The sequence below is a fragment of the Humulus lupulus genome, chromosome 3, assembly GCF_963169125.1.
Source record: "Humulus lupulus chromosome 3, drHumLupu1.1, whole genome shotgun sequence".
Taxonomy (NCBI): Eukaryota; Viridiplantae; Streptophyta; class Magnoliopsida; order Rosales; family Cannabaceae; genus Humulus; species Humulus lupulus.
This window is the reverse complement of record NC_084795.1, coordinates 60,979,749-60,987,688: the sequence shown is the minus strand read 5'-3', so window position 1 is coordinate 60,987,688 and position 7,940 is coordinate 60,979,749. Positions and strand designations below refer to the sequence as shown.

General features: G+C 29.1%; 1 long non-coding RNA gene across 1 annotated transcript; it reads left to right on the top strand.

Moving 5' to 3' along the window:
• The first annotated feature begins 2,678 nt into the window (after positions 1–2,678).
• Positions 2,679–7,691, top strand: LOC133821158 (uncharacterized). The gene is made up of 5 exons (XR_009887346.1): positions 2,679–2,975; positions 4,044–4,148; positions 4,471–4,546; positions 6,313–6,389; positions 7,616–7,691. It is a non-coding gene; the product is annotated as an uncharacterized LOC133821158 (long non-coding RNA).
• Positions 7,692–7,940: the final 249 nt, after the last annotated feature.

The window sequence follows — 7,940 nt, the reverse complement described above, 5'->3', positions numbered from 1 at the left end:
GACGTTTTCAAAAATGATAATTCTACATTTCTTACTTTTATTGTTTTAAAATCAATAGACATATTACATGCTTTATTTTTCTTAAAATTTCTAAGTTTATTAAATTTCTCAAAACTTTATTTTATTTTATAAAATTATTTTATTTTAGCTCAAAAATAAAATATGTGACAAATTTCATTCATTAATCTCAAATTACAAAGAATTAACCAAAAAGCTTGAATTTAATTAAAATGCCTATTTTTAATATGTTTCTTTAGAAAAATAAATTTTATCATTGTGTTACTTAAATGAGGTGAGAAAATATATTTTTAAGTGTGGAAAAAATATATTTTTATTTAAATTATTTAAGACTTAGTTTTATGTAACAAAAATTCATATGTGACAATTAAATAACAATTTTTAACCTTTTTAAAACAAACTTTCAGCCACCATTTATTTTCTCAAAAATCACAAATAAATAGAATCTAAATATTTTTCTCAATCAAAATAAAGGAAAAATCATAACTTATCAAAATATGCATTCATACCATTAAAAATACCATTTTTCAATATTACCATAACTTAGGAAAAATAATTTATTCCAAAAACTCATCAAATTCATTTTAGTCAAACTCACTTCATATTTTCTTACAAAAATTCCAGCAACTATTTTTATCATTAAAAATCACCATGTTCAATTTAAAAGCTCATATTTTCTCAAAAATCAATAAAAATTCTGTAGGTAATTATTTGAGTAAAATATCATTTTAATGAGACTTAAAATCCCCTTTTTAATTTCATATAATTAACATAACATCAAGGACATTACTTATGCATGAAAATCATCTTTTTTTTTAATCAACTTTTACCCAATTATTTCCAAAAAAAACAGCAAGCTTACTTCCTCATGAAACTCATCTTTTATCCCAAAAATTACATAAAATCATACATGTCCAATAAACACAATAACTCACAAATCCTATCATGCTCTTATTATACAAATAATTCTAAGAATATCACTAACACATATTCATATGCAACCTTATAAAACCTTATTTTATTCCAATGAATTTATACATGAAATCCCACAAAACAATAATAACAACATACATTATTACATAAACACCATTATTCATACATGCCTTTATATTAAACCTAACATGTTTCTATCATTATTTTCATGCATCTTATAATTTATTCATTCACAATATAACATGCATCCTATCAAAATTTCATGGATCCAAATATCAAGATTGCCAATTATCATCTTACCCATATTACATAGGTCCTAAAACATGGATCTAATATATTGAAAATCATACAACATCAAACAAAATATCAAGATAATCCTTAGGTATGCCTAGGCCGAAATCTCCATATATGCATTCACAAATTATCACTAATCATTATACATAGAAAGATCAACACCAAAACCCTTTTATACACTAAACCATAATACCCTTCATGCAAGATCAAACAACTCACCATCAAAAAGATAACAAGAACACAAAGTACCCATTTTTCTACCCAAAACATGAATCCCCTTTTAACCATAATCCCTCTAATAATCTATTCATCAAAACCATCACAAAATTTAGAAAGGATTTCAATACCTCTTCTTGATAGAAAATCAAGAATCAAATCCAACCAAGAGTCCAATAATCCTCCTTGCTCAAACCCTAGGGGGTTGTATATTTTGAATGATCAAGATGAAGAAGAAGATGAACAAGGTTAGAGACAACCCAAGAAATAATACTAGATTAATCATAAGGAAAAATAACCAAAAACCTTACCCTAGCTTGAACCCTTTTTCTTCTTCTTCTTCCTTTCTTTCTTCTCCTCCTTCTCTCTCTAGGTCATGCCCTCTCTCTCTCTCTCTTCTCTCTATAATTCGGCAGCCCCAAGCATAATGCTCTTCCATTTTTCCCATTCCCTCTTTATCCTAATTTTCCCATAATGACTCAATAAAAGAAAAAAAAGGCAACTTTCCTATTCTCTTCCAAGATTTGCCTTAATTCATATTTATCTAATTATATCCCAATAGGTGGAAAAATAAAGATGATCACTTCCTTTCCCAAAATAACATTATCACCTTATTTTTAATTTATTTTATCTTAAAAAAATATTATGGAAATAAGATGATAGCTATAATTGACCCAAATACAATAAAAACCTCAATCTTCCTTTCCCATTTAGGTTCACACGTCCAACCTCTCTATTTCCCTTTTCTTTTTTTTTTCTTTTTTTTTAATTAATTCAAATAAAATCTAAAATAAGGAAATAAAAAGTGTGCAGAAAATCTACACATGTGTACCATGCTACCATGCACTAGCACACACTAAATCACTAGGGTGCATTACTATCTACCATGCACCTTATTGCATTCAATCAAATCTCACATAATTACCTCAATTGTCACACTTATTTAAAATGTAACACTAATAGTAAAAATAACACATGTTACACACTATTCACTTATTAAATTAATTAACCAAACAAACAATTAACAAATTTAAATTCAAAAGATTATACCAAACAATTCTAACAATTAAATAAAATAATAAACATTCAAATAAAACAAATAATCAACCAAATAAAATAACAACACTTAAATAAAACAATTCATCACACTTAACATTTAAATAAATCACAAAAATTTAAATAAATAAAAAAAATAATTTGGTGCACTACACCTCCTCATTTCCAATCTCATTCCAAACCCAGTTCTTCTTCCTCAACTCTGAAACACCCAAACCTAACCTTTGAGAGGGTGACATTCTCCTTCGTCTGTGCTCGATCTTCGACTTCCACGACCACACCCCATCAGTGGGGAGCTATTCAACTCAAGCTTCTGGAAACAAAGAAATTCAGAAGGAAATGAGTGAAAAACCAAGCGTGGTTGTTAGCTTGGACTAGAAGAAGAAGATCAAGTGTGAGTACTACTTTCAGGGTTTGTTCATGGGCCTCTACTTTCACTCAAGGAGCAGATTGAGAAGGTCAAATTTGTACTTTTTCTTTCTTTTCTTTCATCTGACTATTCCTTTCCTTTATTTATTTAAATTTTTGGCTTAATTTAATGGAAATTGTGGGTGGTTGAGTTACTGGGTTGTTTATTGGGTTCTTGAAACATGTGAGGATTTTATCCAATAGCCGAAACTTGATAAATTTTTATTATATACAAGTTCAAGGCTTATGTTCTTTTAAAACATAGAAAATATGAGATTAATTCTTTCATCATTGTCTGATATCTATACCATATTTGTTAAATATCTGCTAATTATCCATTTTTTCATCACAGGAACACATTGAAATTTATGTAATAATTAAATAATTTTTTTTAATTTGCTTTTGGTTGGTTTTGTAGAATTACCAAATACTAATTATGTATTACCAATTTATCTGTAAAAATTTTTTAGTTTGGCTACTTAAACTGGTTTTATTATATAAAACTAAGCTTTCCTTAACCTATGCATAATAACTGTTTGATGGAATGCTTCAGTGAGACATATGAGTAAATTGAGTTATTATTATAGCTTTTTTTTAATCAGCTTTTTTTATGGGGTGTGTATAGATTATCAAGATGATGTATGATCCCTTCTGCCCACTTTAATCATGTAGCTCTGCCTCTATGCATTACCATTAATAGCCATTTATGTAGCAATAAAGGTGTAAGATATATAAATTATATACATGTATGCCCTGCCCTGCCCTACCTGTATAATACATAATGAAGGTGAAGAGCATGCATTCTTGTTATTTCATTCATCTTCATAAGTTAGGAAAAATGCAGATCCTAATGATCATTAAATAATTATGCCTTTATTCTCTATTGCTCTTTGTTACTTGTATACCTAATTATATCTTCTTACTAATTAATTAAAATAAAACTATCTTTTCTAATTAGTTTCTTAAAAAATAATTGATGCCTTCTTTTGTTGTATATAAGGTCTCCCATTTTAGTTTCTTAAAAAGTGGTGCTTATTTTCCTTGGGTGTATTGTACTTTTCATCTCCCCATTCCTTGATGTTGTGAGTAACTGCTATTAATTCAAGTTTTCTAGACAGGTTGCATGTTGCTGCTTCACTAACAAGGAAGTCGATGCTCATATACCCAATTACCCCAACTTGCCACCACAGTTAATTTGTCAGCTTCACAATGTGACTATGCATGTGATTGTAATTGCTTTAGCTCAGTTCTATAAGTGGTTTATGCACTTCTTGTTCCTTGCATAATGTTTTGGTTCTATGGTGAATAGGCAGATGTGGAGTAGTGGTTGCCTTATCATCATTGAGTGGTTATTACCTTTATCGTTATTTTTTCCTTAGTATAATTCATGTCTTACATGTGTATATATATAGATAAGTATTAAAACAGATTGTCACGAAATGATCAGTAAGTCTTGTAAAGCTGTAAAATTTTATTTGTGTTTTTCAATATCAAAAGTTCTTAGTTTATTTATCATTGTTTTATGATAAATTGATGTGGTTTCAGGACTAGATTAAATTACTAAAAGAAACGGTGTTGCAATTTTAAAGTGTGGCCAAACTTAAAGGTTCTACCATTATAGGTGAGATTCTATTTCACATTCTTATAAGGATATTGATTAGTGTTATTATTTACTTTGAAGTTTTTTATTCTTTAGTTTCAGATACTCTTCAATTATCAACATTTGTTTATTATCAATGCTCTCCAACAAGATGAGATTAGATCATTACAGGGTTCTCAAAGCATTCATAAGAATTAATCTGTTATTAATGTCATTTTAATTGTTGATGAATAATACTGATTAATGCCCTATATAGTATGTTTCAATATAATTGAAGGTTTGGGTTAATCATTATGAGCACTTATGTCTTGGTTCGTATTTTCAATATAAGTGGCCTAGATTAACGTTTTATGAAGTAAATTATGAGCCAAAAGCTTATTGGTTAAAACATAATATAAATTATATCTTTTGTTTAAGCCTGTATCTTCAATAAATTTGTCAACCTTTTGCATTTTTCATCCTTCAGCATTTTTCATTCTCAGTAATAGTCGATCATTTCAGACCAAGTAATAAAACTATCATATAAATATATATTAACATAAATGTGTGTGCATATATATATATATATGTATATGCATAAACCAACAAAAATGAAAAAGTCCAATAGCCAGCCATTATAAAAAAGAATTATTTGAGTTCATGATGAGCATGCACACACAGATATATATTGTTACAAGGTAAGGATAGACGCAGTTAGGTCCAAACTCCCAAAAAAGACTTAATTCTTCATTTTGCATAATAATATCCTCCTCAATACAAACCAGATTTTATATATCCAGTAACAGAGCACCAAACAAAAGAAAAGACAATAACAAAATTTAGTTGGAATTCCTTCTTCTCTCTTCCAGCAATGACATAGCCCTTCATCCATTTTAGCTCCACACGCTTACGGATTCCACGCTCGTTCTTGTGCTCTTTCTCACGTTCTTCAGCATCAATGGAAGCTTCAGTGGATTCTAGAATACTTTCAGCAGATTGTGAGATAGATATAACCTCTTGGGTTACTTCAGCTTGGGCCTTGGCCTCAGTCAAATAGTCTACATGCTGTTGGGCCAAATGAATGTCCACTAGTATGTGGGTCTGTCTATCACTACCCCATCCTAAAAAACGACCTTGTTCTCAAGGTCGGACATACCACAAAATTGCATCAATATAATATGATATTTCTTTATAGATATGAAAATTGTTGTATTTATAAAATTTTACTATATTAACATGGTCACATATATAACAGAGGTAGAAAAGAATCTGGGCAAATGTTGTAATTTGTACTAAAAACATTTTATTTCTACAGTTGGTATTGTTTCTTGAATGATATGAAAGGCCTTACTTAGTTTTTCAAATGATGTCAATCTTTGGAAGCTTAATTATTACATGGATGATATATAATATTATTGCATTTCTTCTTGTATACGTTTTACTATAGCATTAGAAACACACAAATCTTAGAAGGTCATTTACGTTTATGCTGATGAGCAAACAAAGGTTGAGTAGTTAACTGGAAACTTGATGTTGTGGAGAAGAAAGCAGTTTGAAGATTCATTGAAGAGGTTTGACATGGAGCGTGGTTGCTATGCAGTACTGAAAGGAATAATTTCTTTCTTTAACTTTGTACGCTTGTTACATATTCAGTGTTAATATAATTCTAAATGAGTGGAATGTATTTAGTATTATAATTTTTAAGATAGAAAGACTAATTATTGTAATTCTATTCATGAAACTAATAAAAAATATTTATATTATCTTGTTTTTCTTCAAGTTTAATTTGGTTTCTTTATGTTTGTAAGGAAAAAGTGTTTCTTCATAGCCTTGTGGACTAAGTTGAGGAGAAGAAGGAACCACCAAGAACCGGCCACAGTAAGAGGTACAAATTTATAGATTTCTTTAGTAGTTTACGGTTCCGATTTTTTGTTTTCATTTCTTAGGATGGCTATGAATTTGTGGGGCATTTTATATAGTTTTAATCTGTGTTTAGGGACTATAAACTTTCATTAAGGGGTTGTGAATGGTGTAATATGATAAGGCTTGAATCTGTCTTTTGCTTTCATTAGCCTTTTTATCTCCACTTTCTTATTGTATCTTTTGTCCTCTGTTCTCTGTGTAGCTAGTTGCAAATATAATTGTTTGCCCCAATTATATAATATTATACTGTCAATATATTGTTCAAATTTAATAACCCAAGCATTAATCTGCACATATAATTATATATATACTTTTTCTTTGTTAGAATATATATGTGTGTGTGTGCCAATATAGAGATGATTTATAATAATGTGAGACTTAATTATAATGAAAATTAACTGAGAATTAAAGGATTAATCAATGAGTTATATATATTAATTTAACCTGTAGATTTGCAATGAGGTATAGAAATAGAAGCAAGCCAAGCATAGACAGTAGTGCTGCAAAGCAGGTTTCCCAAGGATTAGGACTTGTTTGGAGGTTTGAACCAAAGGAACTGCACAAATATGGATAGGATCAAAAGTTCGTTTCATTCTGTATTCAACTAATGTATAAAAAATTCTATTACTTATGCATCTAAGCATATAATCGTATATTTGTATAATTAATAAGCAGAGGATAATGTGCTTTAAATTAATTAAAAGTGAAGAAATATATAAGAAGTATCATCCTTTTAATATTAGGCCTAGTAGTTGATACATACAGAGAGTTTTTAACTATGAAAGTTTTTGTTTCTATTGTTTTCTTCTGAAATAAATTAGCCTTCTTTAATGTAATGTCTTTCAACTGAAATGTGATAGAATCAACAATATATATTCAGAGTTATGTTGTTGAATTAAATATTTTTAATAAATCAAAAATATTTTTATTTGTAGTTATGATATATGAATGAACTTTATTAGGTTACCATAATAATTATGATCATGCAATAGTGCACATCCAGTCAACTTATAAAAGACATTAAAAGTGAAATTGAACACAATTCCACTAAACTGGTATTGTTGTTAATGTATAATTTAAGGCTTTTGGCTCAATACAGCATATGTACATGTGTGTGTACGTATATATACATATTTATATAATTGTACTCTTTCAAGTTCATGAAGAAATCTTTTCATTGGTGTCCAGGTTTCACCTTCCCATTGCATACCATGGGCGAGCATCATCTGTTGTAATCTCTGGAACGGACATTATTCGACCGAGGTTACAACTTATGTTTACTGTTTTCTCTTTTTTTATTTAAGGCTTTGTTATTCTTGTTTGGTAACTGGAAAAAAAGAGGTACAGGGAAATACATGGAAAAAAATTGAACTAAAATTTATGAAGAATTAATGATCATGGAATAAGAGCCATTACTTTGCTCTAGCCTTTCTCTTTTTCACTCTAAATTCTGATCCAATTTCTCTCGCTATCTCTCACCTCATCCCCTCTTCTCATTTTCTTCCCCATTTCA